Raw genomic sequence first — 16,737 nt, 5'->3', positions numbered from 1 at the left:
TGGTACCTCTTGCCCTGTGTGTAGAGTCATGCTGTATAGCAAAGTGTAGGTGTCAGTCCTGCAGCTCCAGCTGTAGTACCCAACATTTTTATCAACTGAAGACTCAATTTTCAATTCCAGGTCATGACCAAGGTGGCAGCTGTCACATAATACAACTGCTTATTATAGTCACCTGGGGACTTTCATCTAAATAAGAACATATTTGGGGAGTTTGAAATGAAATAACAGCAATATAATAGTGATATAATAATCAAATGGAGTGTGCTTTCACCTCTGGAAGCCTAACTGCAACTCCTGAACAGGTCATTTGAATTATCCCTTATAACAAGTCCTTGGTCATTTATTTCATTTATTTCTCAGTGAATAGTAGTTTTCTTCAAAAAATTGCAACTTACTGGCAGCCTTTACATAACAGAATCAGAGGTCTGGAATAACAGAAACATGTACCCTTAAGGATTAAGATATTTGAATATCTAGGTAGATTGGCAAAATATCTGCCCAAAATGTTCACTCTTCCAAGTGTTTCACTTTAGTATATATCAAATATACTTATGCATGTCCTCATTCACACGATGCCAAATGATATTGACAGTCAGTTTCAATTTTCCATGGTTAAAAAAAAGAGTATTAATAACTGTTTTAAGAAGCAACTAAATTTCAAATCATGTTGCTTGGAAATTTGAGTTTTGAAAGTAATTATATTTAACACTTATAAACCCCTCCATACATACAGTTAAACTAACCCCAAAGAAAAGAAAACAGTTAAAGATGACTACTAAGACAGGGGTGTGGTGTCTGAAATATAAGAATTTACCCATGCAAACCCTTATTCATGTGAATAATCACATTGGCCTTCATCAAAGTACTCACACTAGTAAAGCTTTGCAAGATCAAGCTACTATCTTGCTGACCATCCTTAAAATCAAGGACATTCAGGAAATGAGGGACACAGAACAATGATTCCACAGTATTAAACATTAAATCAATGATCAAATATTAGATGGAGGATTACAGAAAATGACTAAGATGCATTGCACTTAATTGTGTAAGTTAGGGACCCAATTTCTGATTTCATTTGCAAAAGGGAAATCATTTATAAGGCTAATTGCAATGTCACCTCACAGCCTCCAGTTCTTTTTCATGTTGTGCAAAGCAAGTGTGAGCAGATGGACAAGAAGAACATCTGGCAGAGGGAAGCGGGATCAATGCTGCTGACAGTCTTGACTGATTTCCTTTGGTGTGCACACAAAATAATTGGTGACAGAAAAGGCAGTCAGAAGTAAAGCTCCAAGCCTAAAGTGAATCTTTGCTGATGGTATTATGGAACAAACTAACTTCTGTAGCCCTCCCTACCAAAGTCTGGAAGACCTTAAATATCTTCCAAAAATTGTGGTGATAACTGGCTTTTGTACAATACATGTCCTTAAAATGAGTGACACTCTCATGCAGTTTTCTTCATTCACATTTACTTTGATCTCTAAAACTACCAGGCTCTAATTCAAGCTTCATTTGTGGAAAGGTATGCCTGTGAACCAACTGTAAGGTTCTTCCTTTTCATCCAAATATCACTGTGTCAAAATATGGTAGATCCTATGAACCACAGGTCTGCAAAAAGCATTCAGGACTGCAAAAAGCATTCAGGACTGCTAAAGCAAACTTGTAAGATGTACAAATATTTTACTGCAAGTTCTTTCAATTATTCAGTATTACTTTTAAACTCTTCTTTTAATGTGGTTGTAAAACAGGGACTTAGGTGATGTAATTTCAAAACTACTCTCCAACATCTTGGTGGGGTTGTATCAATGAGGGAGGGTCCTTGGTTTGCACAAAAACACAAATGTAACACTTGTCTTCTTCAACAAATGTCAGAAGAAAGATCTGGGGAATTACAGTCTAGACAGCCTCACTTTAATTCCTGGGAAGACGTCCTCATGGAAGCCATTTCCAGGCAAAAGAAAGAAAAAATGTTAGCTTGAAACTAATAGCACAGACTTCCTATGAGGAAATCATTCTTTATCAGCTTGATTATCTTTTGTCATAACATAACTAGAACTATGGGCAAGGGGAAGGCAGTGGGTATCATTTATCTTGATTTTAACAATGCTTTCAACATAGCAGGAAGATAGTGTTCAGCATGACCTTGATAAATTTGAGGAATTGTCCAAGAGAAACCAGATGAAGTTCAACATGGACCATTGACAAAAACCAGCCTGCAAACTGGAATGGAAGAACCCCAGGCACTGGCACAGGCTCTAGACCTGTACTGCACTGTCAGAGAAGGACCCAGGAGTTCTGGTGAATAGAAAGTTGAACACGAGTCAGTTGTGTGTCATTGTGAGAAGTAACTACATCCATAGCCAGTGGATCAAAGGAAGTGATTGTCTCCCTTTACCTGGCAGTTGATGATGCTGCATCTCGAATACTGCATAAAGCTCTGGACACAGGAAAGAGTTCGATAACCTGGAAAGAGTCTGGTGGCATGTTCCTAAAAAGCTTAGGTAGCTGGAGTATATAACATAGAAGGAGAGACTGAGAATAGGGTTTGTTTAACTTGGAGAAGGCTAACAGGGTATCTATTTGCTGTTTTTCATTCCCAGAAGGGAGGTTATAGAGAAGATGGAGTCAGAACCTTCTCAGAGATGCACAGCTGAAGGACAAGAGGCAGTTGAAGGACAAGAGGCAGTGGCCACAAGTTGCAACATGGAAAACTTACTAGTCATAAAGAAAAATTAAAAATCTTTACCATGAGAGCGGTAAAGTATAGATTGCCCAGAGATGCTGTGGAGTCTCCATTTTTTGAGATTTTTCAAAGCACAACTAGAAAAGGTCATGAGAAACTTGATTTAAGTTTGGAGTAAGCCTTGCTTGAAGAAGGAAGTTGGACGAGAAATTTTGAAGTCTTTTCCAAATTTTCTATTATTTGATTGTCAGATTCTGTATGGCAAGGTCCATTCAGATCAGTAGTCCAGATATCCTGACACTTAAAGAAGAGAGGAGACACTGTTGAGGTCTAGGATCTTATTCCAGAATTTGTGAAATGGACAGAGATGATGATGACATAAAAAAGCAACAAGGGAATGGTGTTCTTAAGGACGACAGGGCTTACTACTCAAATCAAGAAGAGCAGGACACCTGTACTTATGGAAGAATTTTAAATCTTTTTTATCTCCCTCTTCTCGTCCCTCACTGAAAATGTCTGACTTGCTGTGTTCCTGCATCAGACAACCCAGTTTCTTACTACCTTCTGCTATGAAATCAGGACTGAGACTGTCCATGTATGTGGAGTCTGGTTATAACTATAAAAAAACACTGTTATAGAAAAGACTTAATTGTTTGATTCTCATTTCCAGCTGTGAGGAACTTGGGGAGTGGCAGGGAGAGGTTACATCCTTTAAAGATCATAGAACAATTCAGGTTAGAAAGGACTTCAGGGGGTCTTTGGTCCAACCTCCTGTTCCAAGTATGGTCAACACTGAATTCAGACCAGGTTGTTCAAGGTTTTGTCCACAAAGATCTTGAAAACCTCAAAGGATAGAGACTGTGTAACCCCTCAGAGTAACCTTCTCCAAAGCTTAATTTTCCTACCAGCAACAATTTTTTTCCTTATAACAAGTCAGAACATCCCCTCTTACAATTTATGACCATTCTCTGTCATTATCTCATTCACCTCATCAGAAAGCCTGACCTTGTCTGCTCAGTGACCTCCCCACAGGCACTGGGGAGCTACTGCTAGGCCCCCTTCCAAAGCTGCCTCATCTTCAGGATGACAAGTCCCAGTCCCTCAGCATCTTCTTAAAGGGCAAGTGCTCCAGCCCCTCATCCCCAGTCCTGATCATCTTGGTGGCCCTCTGTTGCGAAAGTTCACACAATCAAATTAGATAGGTGTTAAACTCAATGAAATTTATTCTTTAATCAAAATCATTTAGAACTCTGACAACATTCATAAACCACAGGCTCAATTATGTAAGGGTGTCCTGGTTTCAGCTGGGATAGAGTTAATTATCTTCCTAGTAGAATTCCTGGTATAGTGCTGTGTTTTGGATTTAGGATGAGAAGAATGTTAATAACACTGATGCTTTCAGTTGTTGTTAAGTAGTGTTTAGACTAAGTCATGGATTTTTCAGGTTCTCATGCCCAGCCAGCAAGAAGGCTGGAGGGGCACAAGAAGTTGGGAGGGGACACAGCCAGGACAGCTGACAAACTGGCCAAAAGGGTATTCCATACCATGTGACGTCATGCCCAGTATATAAACTGGGGGAAGTGGGGCTGGGAGGGATCACTGCTCGGGAACTAACTGGGCACCGGTCGGCAGGTGGTAAGCAATTGCATTGTGCATCACTTGTTTTGCATATTCCAATCCTTTTATTATTATTATTGTTATTGTTATTGTTGTTTTTGTTGTCATTTTAGTATTGTTATTACTATCATTATTAGTTTCTTCCTTTCTGTTCTTTTAAACCGTTCTTATCTTAACCCACAAGTTTTACTTTTTTTCTGATTCTCTCCCCCATCCCATTGGTGGGGGGGGGAGTCAGTGAGCAGCTATGTGGTGCTTAGTTGCTGTCTGGGGTTAAACCACGACAAAGAGAAAATTAATACCTGCACAACTGTTTTAAGAATTTTTAAGCTTTAGAAATGATGTCCCAAAATGCGCATTTCACTTACCTTTAATTTTTCTTTATGACTAGTAAGTTTTCCGTGTTGCAGCTTGTGACCATTGCCTCTTGTTCTTCAACTGTGCATCTCTAATAAAAGATGAGGGCTCTCAACCTTGAGTCGTTTCCTTAAGCGGCGTCCCAACCCAGGGGGAGAGTCCCCAGCTGCAGACCTGAAGAGGAGGACTGGCTCAATTTGCCCTCTGATGGGGCTCCATTTATACCCTAGTCAAATCTGATCCATGGTCATATATGGTCAACAGTCAAGAAGCTTCTCTCGACCAAAGCATTTCATTGGCTGAGAGGCTTGTCTGTCAGCCAAAGGGCCTTGCCTTTCCTATCCCTGAACTGAGGTGTGTATGTGATGGTCGTCACTGGCCCAAGTGTGTATGTGGTCACAGTCACTACGCAGGCCAGGCAGCTTGACACCCAAACCGCAACCTCTAGGTTTTTGTTTCAGTTGAACAGTTTCAGTCTCTATCAGGGTGGGTGTACCTGCCACACCCCCCACTGAACTAAGCAGTGCTGCAAAGAGATGAATCATCAAGTGTCTTGGTCTACTGGATACACTCTTGCTGACATAGCACAGAGTGCTATTAGCCTTCTTTCCTGCCAGGGCATGCTGCTGTCTGCTGTGTAGCCTGCCGTCCACCAGAACCCCCAGAAACTGTTCAGCAGGGCTGCTCCTCAGCTGTCAGTCCTCAGCTGATCTTTTTTCAGGCATTGGTCCATCCCAGGTGCAGGAATTCACATTTGGTTTTGTTGAATTTCATGAAGTTGCCCTTCACCTCTTTTCTCCAACCTGTCTGAATATCAGACCTGCTCTTGGGTTTATTAACTGCAGACCCAGTCCAAAATCATTCAGAAACCTGATCAGGGTACTGGGTTGTTTATAAAGATATTGCACAGGAAAGGTCCCAGGATAGATCCTTGAGATACTCCACTTGGAATGGGCCTCCAGGCAGCATATGAAACATCAACCACTTTCCTTTGACCCTGACAATCCAGCCAGTTTTCACCCATCCACTCGATCATGTAGACCATAGCATCCCAACTTAGTTTCAAGGATACTCTTGCTTCTTTTTTTCATACTTTGACATAAAACAATATATTTTGTCAATAACTTGTTTCTGATCTTGACTTATTTGAAAAGGTCTTGTGGTGCAATCAGCTCAGAGATTCATCTGGACTATATTGGCTCTAGGTTATATTCTGCAAGCTGGTATAACTTTAAAAAAAAAAATCACAGCCAGTTGTTTTAGATATCTCCATCTTTGGCTCTCATGTAAAGGAAATTGCTTTTCAGATTGGTTTTCAAAGTGACCAATCACTTGTCTGTTTATATATAATATTTCATATGAATGCACTCAGATTTTCACAACAAAAACATGAAATCTAGCAAATCATTAAAACCCTTCTTAGGTCAACTTTCTATCACAGAAATTGTTAGCTGATTCCCTACTCTGCAAATAACATGAATGTTATTAAATGCCTTTTACACTTTTGTCTTCAGATCCCGAGGTCCCAAGAAGATTAGGGTCACTAAAGTTCACTCCTTTCCGCCTGCTCTTCTGACTCCTGGCTAGTTTTGCTTTGTTAATGCTTAAAACTTGACTTTACTACCAGATTAAAATATCTCATTGTTAATACTACTGTGCCTTTATGTAACAGAAGAGATACATCTATGCATTTACTTTTTTAGTATTTTGTGTTTACTATTCTCTTTTCTGTCTTTTCTCAAGGTAGGGAATAATTTCTCAGTTATGAGTCACAATGCAGAGTGCACCCTATGCACATGACACATTGAAGAAGAAGTTCAGGGGTGAGCTGTCACCTGGTTTTAACATTCCCTCTACAAAGTACAAATAAAGTTGTTTCTGTCTTGTCAAAGTAGAAAACATTGTACACAACCCATGTAATTAATTCTCACCAAAATTGTTATCACTGGGATCCAGCCAGTTACAAAAGAGCTTCTCCTTGTTATGTTGCTTCAACATACACCCTTTCCCCTCTGATGGAGATCCAGAAAGGGGCTTCTATGTATTCAGGTATGTATGGGAGCCATTTCCAAACAGTTTATTCTTTTCCTCTGACATTGGCTGTCATATTTTTTCTCACATTTTTTAAACCAGCTCATCAATTCTGATCAGTTGCAGAGAAATCTGTATGTATGAGGGGCAATACACAATATAGATGATTTTCCTATATTTGCACACATGCTCGTGACAAGCAGTGCTGTGTAAATAACAATAATACAAAAACGAACAAAACCCCCCAACTTTGCAGAAGGAATGTGAACCTGTTTATTTTTATAACTTGCAGCAGAGGAGAATAGGTGCATATAGGAAGGTAAGCTTGACAAGTTGAAGGAATGGATAGATGCCACCATATTTGTGGAAGACTGACTGAGGAGGGCAATGGTCAGAAGTTTCTACTACTGTGTTTCCACTCTGTGGTAACAATTGACAATATCCATTTGACTCTTTCACCATAGTACCAGAAACTATAATAATACTAAATCTTTGGGGCAGTAGCTGATGTAAATGTCTAGTTTCTTTTTCTCTTCTCTCCCTCACTGTTTCCTCATACTGCTATGACATTACTAAGGCAGCAGGGTTTTTTTCCCATGCTGGAAACTGCAGAACGGTGTTGGAGTAGGAACTTGAATTCCCATGTGATTTTCTCAGGACCATATTGGGTTTCCTCCTGGGACCTGCAGGATCTCACCTGCAGAGCTTTGGGTCTTTGCAGGGGAAGAGGGAACACGCAGCAGCCAGGAAAAAATGTGACTTCCGTCTTTCTTGGCTTCCTGTAATTTCTTTGGAGAGGTCATGCGGGTGGCAATGGAGAAGCATAACACATTAGGAGGTTTAGAATAGGTCTGTATGTCCTCCAAAACTGTTCAGGTACAATACCAGATTCCTATCAGGTTTGCTGTTAATAGTGGTGCTTAATGATTTAATTATTTGCTTTCTTGCAAGCTTCAAAACATAGTCTTTGTTGGTACCAATATTCTGCTCATGCTCTTGGGAAATATCTCTCTTTTCTGTCTGATTATTACAAGCAGATAATTTTCTAAGGAGGTCCCTGAAGCAATCCATAAAGACCAGATTTGCTGGCTGGTCAATCAACCTGAGACAGGGAGCCTGTAAGTGTGGTTCTAGACACAGCTAAAAGCATCTTTCTAAAACCTGTAAGGCTCTGTCAGCTCTAGCCTTCTCACTGAGATATTACAGCATTTGCATTTTGATATAGATAGGTGAAAAAAACCAGAAAATGTAAACCCTTCTTGAAGACAGGAACATGCGTGGGAGTACTGCCTATATCATGCATGGGACTGAAGAGAAGGAGAATGAGTCTTGGCAGGATAATGGAAAAAACTTGGGAGATGTTAATGGTTCATAAGAACTCAGAAAAACTTTACAATGAAAGGAATTTCTACAGGAAAAAAATGTGTTACAGCAAAATGGCCATTTGCTGACACTGTGCCAGATCATAACAATTAAAACTAAGACAATCTTTGAGTATTTTTTTCTTTATACCTAAAATACCGGTGAATGTAAAACAGTGGAAAGAGCACTCTGTTTAAGATAACGAATATCAGAATCCCCTCAGAAAAATGCTGCATTCTCTGAATATGAATAAGAAGGAAGTTCTAAAATATGGGCAGAACATACTGAAGAATAACATTAAGAAATATTAGGCAATATTTAAGGCACATAAAAATAGACAGACATATATGAAATGTGTATGTACCTCTTTTCAAATGTTCAGAATTTAAAACCTAAAAAGGTTAATTAAAATCTCCAGATTAAAATGGGAATATAACAGATTTCTCCAAAGTTTGATGGAAGTAAGATGATAAGTGAAACTGTAAATAGGAAAGTAAAAATTATTTGTGACTAAGAGATAGTCACGCCAGAAGAGACATGGTGCCTTATATTAACAAAGCTTTAAGTCAGATGTGTGTAATCCATTGATGATATCACAAAAGACCACAAAAAATAAAGTTCTGTATTGAAGAGGGTCAAGCACAGTATTGGGGTTTTACTATAAGTCATTTAACATGATAACAATGAGTGTGAAAAGTAAGAGACATTTGAAAGGATGTAAGTGTACAAAACAGGATATTTTGAAGACTTTATGTGGACTGGGTCAATTTCATAATGCACCATGATACAATGGTAACATTTTTGACACCATTGATGGACATTTCTTGAACCAGCCAGTTAGGGACTTCAAGATCTGGGACAGTCTTTGCTTATGTCTTGAGAATTGTTGAGATCACTATTCAAGATAAAACTGTCAATGGGAAGGTCTATAATAGTGGCAATAATGCAGTGAAATGCTAATCCTTAAAGGAAAAAAAGGAAAAAATATCATGTAGTAAATGTCTAATTTTAAAAAGGGGAATGAACAAAATGAGGAAGAAGAAAATCACAAGACACAGCCAAAAAGTAAAAGACCTGTATGGCACACAGAGAATGATCATTGCTGCCATAAAGGATCAGTGGTATGAGCCACAAATTAAGTATGACTTTAAAAGAACGCAGTAAAAACTAATGTGATCAAATTGAAGTATTAGAAAATGATTATAAGCATATGCAACCCTCAGAAAGAGAAAGCTGTGTCTTAATGGTGAAAACTGAAAAGAACAAACTTTGACAACTTAAAAGTATAATAAGGTGCATGAGAAAAGATTTTTATGGGCAGCTTCCTCATCCCAACACACTTTAAAACAATACAGAAGCATAAGTTGAAAGTACAAAGCACTAGGTTGTGAAGCTTGTAAATTATGATGCTATAAAAGGAAACTAAAGTCTTTGCAGGACTAATTAACATTTTTAATTGGTTTACACAGAAGGATTTGGGGAAGTTCTCACACTGATGATTTCTGTCTGTACTTACAATGACGAACTGTGTAAAATCGAAATGTTGATAGAAATGATTTTACAACAAATTGCTAAACTTTATAGCAAGAAATTGAGAAGTATTTCTAAGAAACTCAAAGGTAATATTAAAAAACCTCTTTACAGTGCATAATCTGCTGTTTAACTTGGTTTTAGCATCAGGGCAATAGAAGTTACTTTATAAAACTCAGTTACATTTACAAAGGCTACCATAGCCAATACAACTGATGAGTGAGGTCCCCACAGAGGGAAAGCTGGAAAGATGCAAGTCATGACCGTAGAATTACTAAGAGTCATAGACATATCAAGAGTGACTACAAAGCTCTGGGGGCACAAGTGGTCTCCTCACTCCTGCTGGTGAGGGGAAAGGGTGTGAGGAGAAGGGCACTAATAGAACAAGTTAGTAATTGGCTGTGGAACTAGTGTTGGTGTCAGGGTTTTGGGTTCTATGGCCATGTGACCCTGTCTGCAGACCACTGTCTGCTCGGGGAGAGAAGGGTAGCACCTTACTAAGCAGGGCAAAACTATTTTTGCCGATAGGATCCTGACCTCCTTAAGAAGGTTTTAAACTAGGAATGATGGAGGAGGGAAATCAGCAGGCCTGTGAGGGATTGGTGAGAAAAGAGCATGGGGTGTTTTGATGGGAAGGGAACACAAAGTCAACAAAAGAGGGCTTGGGTGGGTTCACCTCCAGCACCTGCACATGGTCAAGGAGGTGCCTACAAGGTACTACTGTGGACAAATCCCTCAAACCCTCTCCAGGAACTCAACATGCTGGGGTGCCCTGCTTAAGTGCCTGTATACTAATGCACTTAGTATGGGGAATAAACATGAGTTAGAGATCTGCATGAAATTACAGAGCTATGGTCTTCTTGGGATCACAGACACATGGTGGGATGGCTCCCAAAACTGAAATGTTGCAATGGAGGGATACAGGCTCCATAGGAAGCACAGGTAGAGAAGACAAGGAGTGGGAGTTGCCCTTTATGTGAGAAAGCAGCTGGAGTGCATGGAGCTCTCACGGGGATGGACAAGGAGCCAATGGAGAGCTTATGGATTTGGCTTAAAGACAGGACAGGCAAAGGTGACATGATAGTGGGTGTCTGCTATAGGCCATCTGACCAGGAAAAACAAGTAGATGAGGTAGACAGGTAGGAGCAGCATCATGTTCAAAGGCCCTGGTCCTGATCAACCACACGATATCTGTTGGAGGGACAACACAGTAGGGCATTAGGAATCAAGGAGGTTCTTGGAGTGTGTTGATGATAACTTCCACCTCCAAGTGATTGAGGAGCCAATGAGAAGTGCTCTGTTGGACCTCATACTCACCAAAAATGAGAGACTTTATGTGCATGTGAAGATCAAAGGCAATCTTGGCTGCAGTGACCATGAGATGGTGGTGTTCAGGATCCTGGGGGCAGAAAGGAGGGTTAAAAGCAAGCTAACAACCCTGGACTTCAGGAGAGCAGTCTCTGGTCTCTTCAAAGATCTGCTTGGAAGAGACCCATGGCCTAAGGCCCTGGAGGGAAGGGGAGACCAAGAAATCTGGTTAATATTCAAGGATCACCTCCTCCAAACTCAAGAGCACTCTGTCCCAATGAATAAGAAGTCAGGCAAAAATGCCAGAAGGCCTGCATGGATGAACAAGGAGCTCCCTAGACAAACTCAAACACAAAAAGGAAGCCTACAAAGGGTGGACAGGTAGCTTGAGAGTAATACAGAAACATTGTCTGAGCAGGGGTGAAGTTAAGAATGCTAAGCCCAAATGGAATTGAATCTGGCCAAGCATGTCAAAGACAAGAAGAAGGGGTTCTATAAGTACATAGGCAACACAAGGAGAACCAGGGGAAATGTGGACCCATTGCTCAACAAGACAGGGCACATGGTTACACAGGAAGTAGAAAAGGAAGAAGTACTGAATGCCTTCTTTGCCTCAGTCTTTACTAGTAAAACTGGCCTTCAGGAATCTCAAGTCTCAGAGATCAGGAGGAAAGGTTAGAGTAAAGAAGATGTGCCCCTGGTGGAAGAGGACCAGGTCAGGGAATACTTAAGCAAACCGGGCATACATAAGTCAATGGGCCTTGATGGAATGTACTACAATTGCTGAGGGAGCTGGCAGATATCATTGCAAGGCCACACTCAACAATCTTTGATCATGGTGACTGGGAGAAGTGCCCAAAGACTGGAGGAAATCATACGTCAACCCCATCTGCAAGAAGGAAGACCCAGGGAACTGCTGGCTGGTCAGCCTCACCTCAGTCCCTGGGAAGGTGATGGAACAGCTCATCCTGGAAACCATTCTTCATGTACATGAACAGCAAGAAAATCATCAGGAGTAGTCAGCATAGCTTCACTTGACCAACTTGATAAACTTCTACAGTAAAATGACTGGCTTGCTATGTGCATTGAGAGCAGTGGACATTGTCTACCAGGACATCAGTAAGGCCTTTGACACTGTCTCCCATAAGATCCTCATAGAGAAAAAGTTGATGTATACGCTGGATGAGCAAACAGTGAGGTGGATTGAAAACGGTCTGAAAGGCCAGGCCCAGGGGGTGGTGATCAGCAGCACAAGATCTTGTTGGAGGCCAGTGACTAGCAGTGTACCCCAGGGGTCAATATTGGGTCCAGTCCTGTTTAACATCTTCATTAATAATCTGGGTGATGGGGCAATGTACCCTCAGCAAGTTTGCTGATGACACAAAACTGGGATAAGTAGCTGATACACCAGAAGGGCGTGCTGCCTTCCAGAGGGACCTTGACAGGCTGGAGAAATGGGCCAACAGGAACTTCATGAAGTTCATCAAGGAGTAATGCAAAGTACTGCACCTGGGGGAGAACAACACCAGGGACCACTATGTGCTGGGGGTCACCCAGCTGGAAAGCTGCTTGGCAGAAAAATCCCTGGGGGTCCTGGTGGACACCAGGTTGAACATGAGCCAGCAATGTGTCCCTGTGGCAAAGAAGGTATCCTGGACTGCATTAGGAGGATTGTTGTCAGCAAGTTGGAGGAGGTGATCCTTCCTCTCTACCCAGCACTGGTGAGGCCACACATGGAGTACTGTGTCCAGTTCCGGGCTCCTCAGTACAAGAGAGAGATGGACATACTAGACGGAGTTCAACAAAGGGCCACAAAGATGATTTAGGGACTGGAGCACCTCACATATGAGGAAAGGCTGAGAGAGCTGGGGCTGTTCAGCCTGGAGAAGAGAAGGCTCAGGAGGATCTTATCAATATATATAAATACCTGAAGGAGGGTGCAAAAAGGACAGAGTCAGGGTCTTTTTAGTGGTTCCCAGTGACAGAAACAGAGGCAGTGGGCAGAACCTGAAACACAGGAGGTTCCATCTGAACACCAGGAAACACTTTTTTAGTGTGAGGGTGACTAAGCACTGGTACAGGTTACCCAGGGACGTTCCAGAATTTCCCTCCTTACAGATTCTAGAACCTTCCTTAGGTTCCAGAGTCTCCACCCTGGCTCTAGGTGGCCCTGCTTGAGCAGGGGGGTTGGACAAGACAACCTCCAGAGGTCCCTTCCAACCTCAATCATTCTGAGATTCTGTGAAAGGGTTCTGTACTAGAACAGGTAAACAAATTCACAAGTGATCAGTGAAGGGATGAACAGTCATATGACAAAGCTTGTAACAATACTGAATTATATGGAGTTCGACTAAAACAGATGACACAGTCTTGCAGAAAGATCTCAAATGATATAGTCTGGCTGAGTGACATTATGATGAAGTAAAAACTATTTATTCCTGGTCAGCACGAAGGACAGGAAACTGAGCTAGGTGAACTTTTGATCTAACCCTACACAAACAATACTGTCTTCTAAACAGTTTACTAGGATCAGATTATACAAACGGAATGTATATGGGTTCTTCAGACATTTTCTTGTGGACTTCTTTTAACCTCACTAGTGGGACAAGACATGCAGGAAAATACCCACAGCCATTCACACAACCACCAGCCTTTTCAGACAGGCCAGAAGTGCTGGAAAAAATTGAACACCTTTTTTTTGGACATCAGTGCCTTTGGGTGAAACCTCCAGAAACTACAGGATTGCCTTGTTTATGAGTCTGTTTTCTAGTGAAATCAAAGCAAATGCAAGAAGAAGTACCTGTTCATAAGGCCATCACCTACATGGCACTAGCCAATGAAACCAGGGCTAACATGCTTTATAAGCTATTGTCCTAAATCTAATCAATTACACAGATTATAAACCTCAGTTTTCCATGACCTGAAAGGCTGAATCCTTCTGTCTCCAGTTTTATTTTTGATAAACAAAATGTTATTTTTTGTGGATATTTTCACTTCAGCTTGTGATATCCAGCGCTACAGCAAGTAACAAGATAAAATCCTGAAGTTACAGCAGCAAGTACCAACTGGCACCAGCTTGTTAGAGTGAAATCTGTTATAGAAAAACGTAATTTTGGAAGAAATTTTGTAGAAGAGACATGTTTGCTTCATTAATTTTGGGGCTACTGCCAAGAATCTGTTCAGTGCAGAAAAATACTAGCAAGTAGGCTAGAAGATCTTTAGCACTATATAGATGGGGGATTGACACCTTTGCTACTACACATATACCAGCCTTTTCATATGTATCATCCTAACATAGATTGACCAAGATTTTTTGACTGCTTATTTTTGCTATCATGATATAGTGGGCTAAAAAAAAAAAAGGCGTCTTGCTTTCACAGAGCATAATTTTTGTCAGATTACAAATGACGCTGTAGTCTGCTGATTTTGAATACCACTTCACAGGGACTGTGTCATGCTTCCCTGGTTTGTCCAAGTCAATAAATATTCTTACTAAACTGTCTAGGACTCTGCAGCCTCAATTAAATGAGGATGGCAAATGTTACACACACAGGGTAAGTGACTGGATCCTTTCAGTAAATACAAGAGCAGTTAAAGATTCATTGCTGTAGGTACCATTGTGCTGAACAAATGAATAGAGAATAATTACATAGCCTGTCAATAGGATGTGTTCTAGAAAAAAAAGATGTTTTAAAAAAAATAAAACTCAACTTTCTGGTAGAGCCCATTTTAAATCACATAGATACTTTATTGAGGCAGCCAGTAGCACAGACCCAATGCTCTCATTCATGAAATGAAAGTTTAAAGGGAGGTAAAGACTTGTTTATTGTTTATAAAACGTGCTCACATATCCAATGCAGAACAGGAAATCTAGATACTTTATACTTTGACATATCAAGATAAAAGTAATTTGCCAATGGGAATCAGCAAACATTTCTTGCAACATTCTGGCAGCACAATTACAGTGACAGGTAATATGGTATTCTGGAGCCTTCTCAGGAAAAGAATTTCCTCTCAGTGTCAAATGGACACTTGTCAAGCCAAGATGAATGTACATACTTAAAAGAAAGTCGTCCATCTAGCTTGACAACTTCTGTAGGCTGAACAAATTCAATATGCTTCAGATATGATAGTTCAAGTAAATGTGTGAAACACCATATGGAAGAAGTGAACACCTGCTGCAAGGTGTCACCTAGCAATATTGCATGTGTCTGATGGAAGATTGCTGACATAATTCACAGAAGGGACAGAGTTTGTCCCCTACAGATGAAGAAATGATGGTAATGTGACTCACAGGGGACTTGAAAAAAGAGCAGATCCAAAATCTGTCACTTTTAGTAATGTACCTCAACAACTGCAGTTGCCATTTTTTGCAAGGTGCTTTTTTTAACCATTATCAGCTGCATGGTCTTCTTTTGCCCTTTGGTTTACAGACTTGGTTTATGGGGATGAAGGGCATATTTTTCCTATGGCATATGATCAGGCACTTTAGAAATTACATTGAGAACTTCCCAGTACAGTCTTTTTTTCCCTTGCTTATATAGTCTCACTACATTCACATTTATGTAATAAAGAACAGTTATGATAGAGAATGTAGGATGATGCCCTATTTTATGAACTGCTCAGGGAAGCCTCTGTGTTCCTGGAAAGTAGTAGGAACACAAAAAGCTTTCTGCACAATATGATAACATTGAGTAAAATGAAAGTGCTATCACATAGGAACATCAAAGATATTATAAATACACCTGGGGTCACAGGAAAATAGAGGGCATAGAGGTCTCTGCAGGGAAGAAGTAAGGGAGGGATAAATAACACTTTTCGCTCAGGGTATCTTATTCCAAGAGGATGGCCAACAAAGGAAAGTTGGCTGAGAAGCCCAAAATGTGCAGCGCATTAAGTGAGTGGATAATTACTACTCCTGTAATTGTTGTAGGGAAAAAGAAGATTATTATTTGTTAAAATAAGTGGGAAAAAGAAAAGTTTCCTAGCAGTTTTCTTGAGGAAGAACATTTTCACATAGGGCAAAGCACAGTCCAGCATTTAGACTAGCATCTGAACAGTGGTTCCATGTGATGGTTTATGGGGAGGACTTTCTTTTAGTTAAGCATATCAAGCTCGGTGAGAATTTATATGAGTGCAAGTAAAGAAAAAAGCATAGACTGCAGGAAGATGACAAAGGCAAATGGTGCTCCCACTATTCATTCCAGGTTTTGTTCTTTATTTAGTTAGATTTATGTCATGAAAAAAATGCTGTACATAAAGCTCTAGGCTCTCCTACTTAATCTTTCAATGATATTCTACATCCAGCAGGATTAAAAAACCAAATATTCAGCATGAACAAATCAACTCAGGTTAGCCAGCCAGTGAGTAACATAAACCCCAGTATTTTCTCTAACAGTTGTCTCCTAAAAAATAGTATTACCTCTCTCTGAAAAATCCTTATACACAAATGGCTTTGGCTGTGTTCCTGGACTGTTCCTGAATAAAAACAAGTCACAGGGATCCAGGAATACTTACAAAACGTATCCTGCCAGCAGCGTGTATCCTGCTAGGGGACAGAGAAGCTCTTAGATAATCAGGTCTCTGAATTAGGACTAGGGAGACAATGACCAGCAACTTTGAATACTCAGCATAGGTCCCCCTAGACAAGCACCCTGCTTGGTCTTTTGTCTTCTATGCATGACTAACTATAATCTGTAGTGATAAATTATGCATTGTAATAACCTAATATTTAAAAGGCTTTGGACAACAGGGGCCAGATCTAAAAGCAAAGCTAATGTAACTCTGCAGCAGCTAGATATCAGTGATACAAAGTTGACCCTTATAATTTTTAGTATGATCACCATCAACTA

This window comes from Haliaeetus albicilla, chromosome 3, assembly GCF_947461875.1.
Source record: "Haliaeetus albicilla chromosome 3, bHalAlb1.1, whole genome shotgun sequence".
NCBI classification, from domain to species: Eukaryota; Metazoa; Chordata; class Aves; order Accipitriformes; family Accipitridae; genus Haliaeetus; species Haliaeetus albicilla.
Note: the sequence above shows the minus strand (reverse complement) of the source record.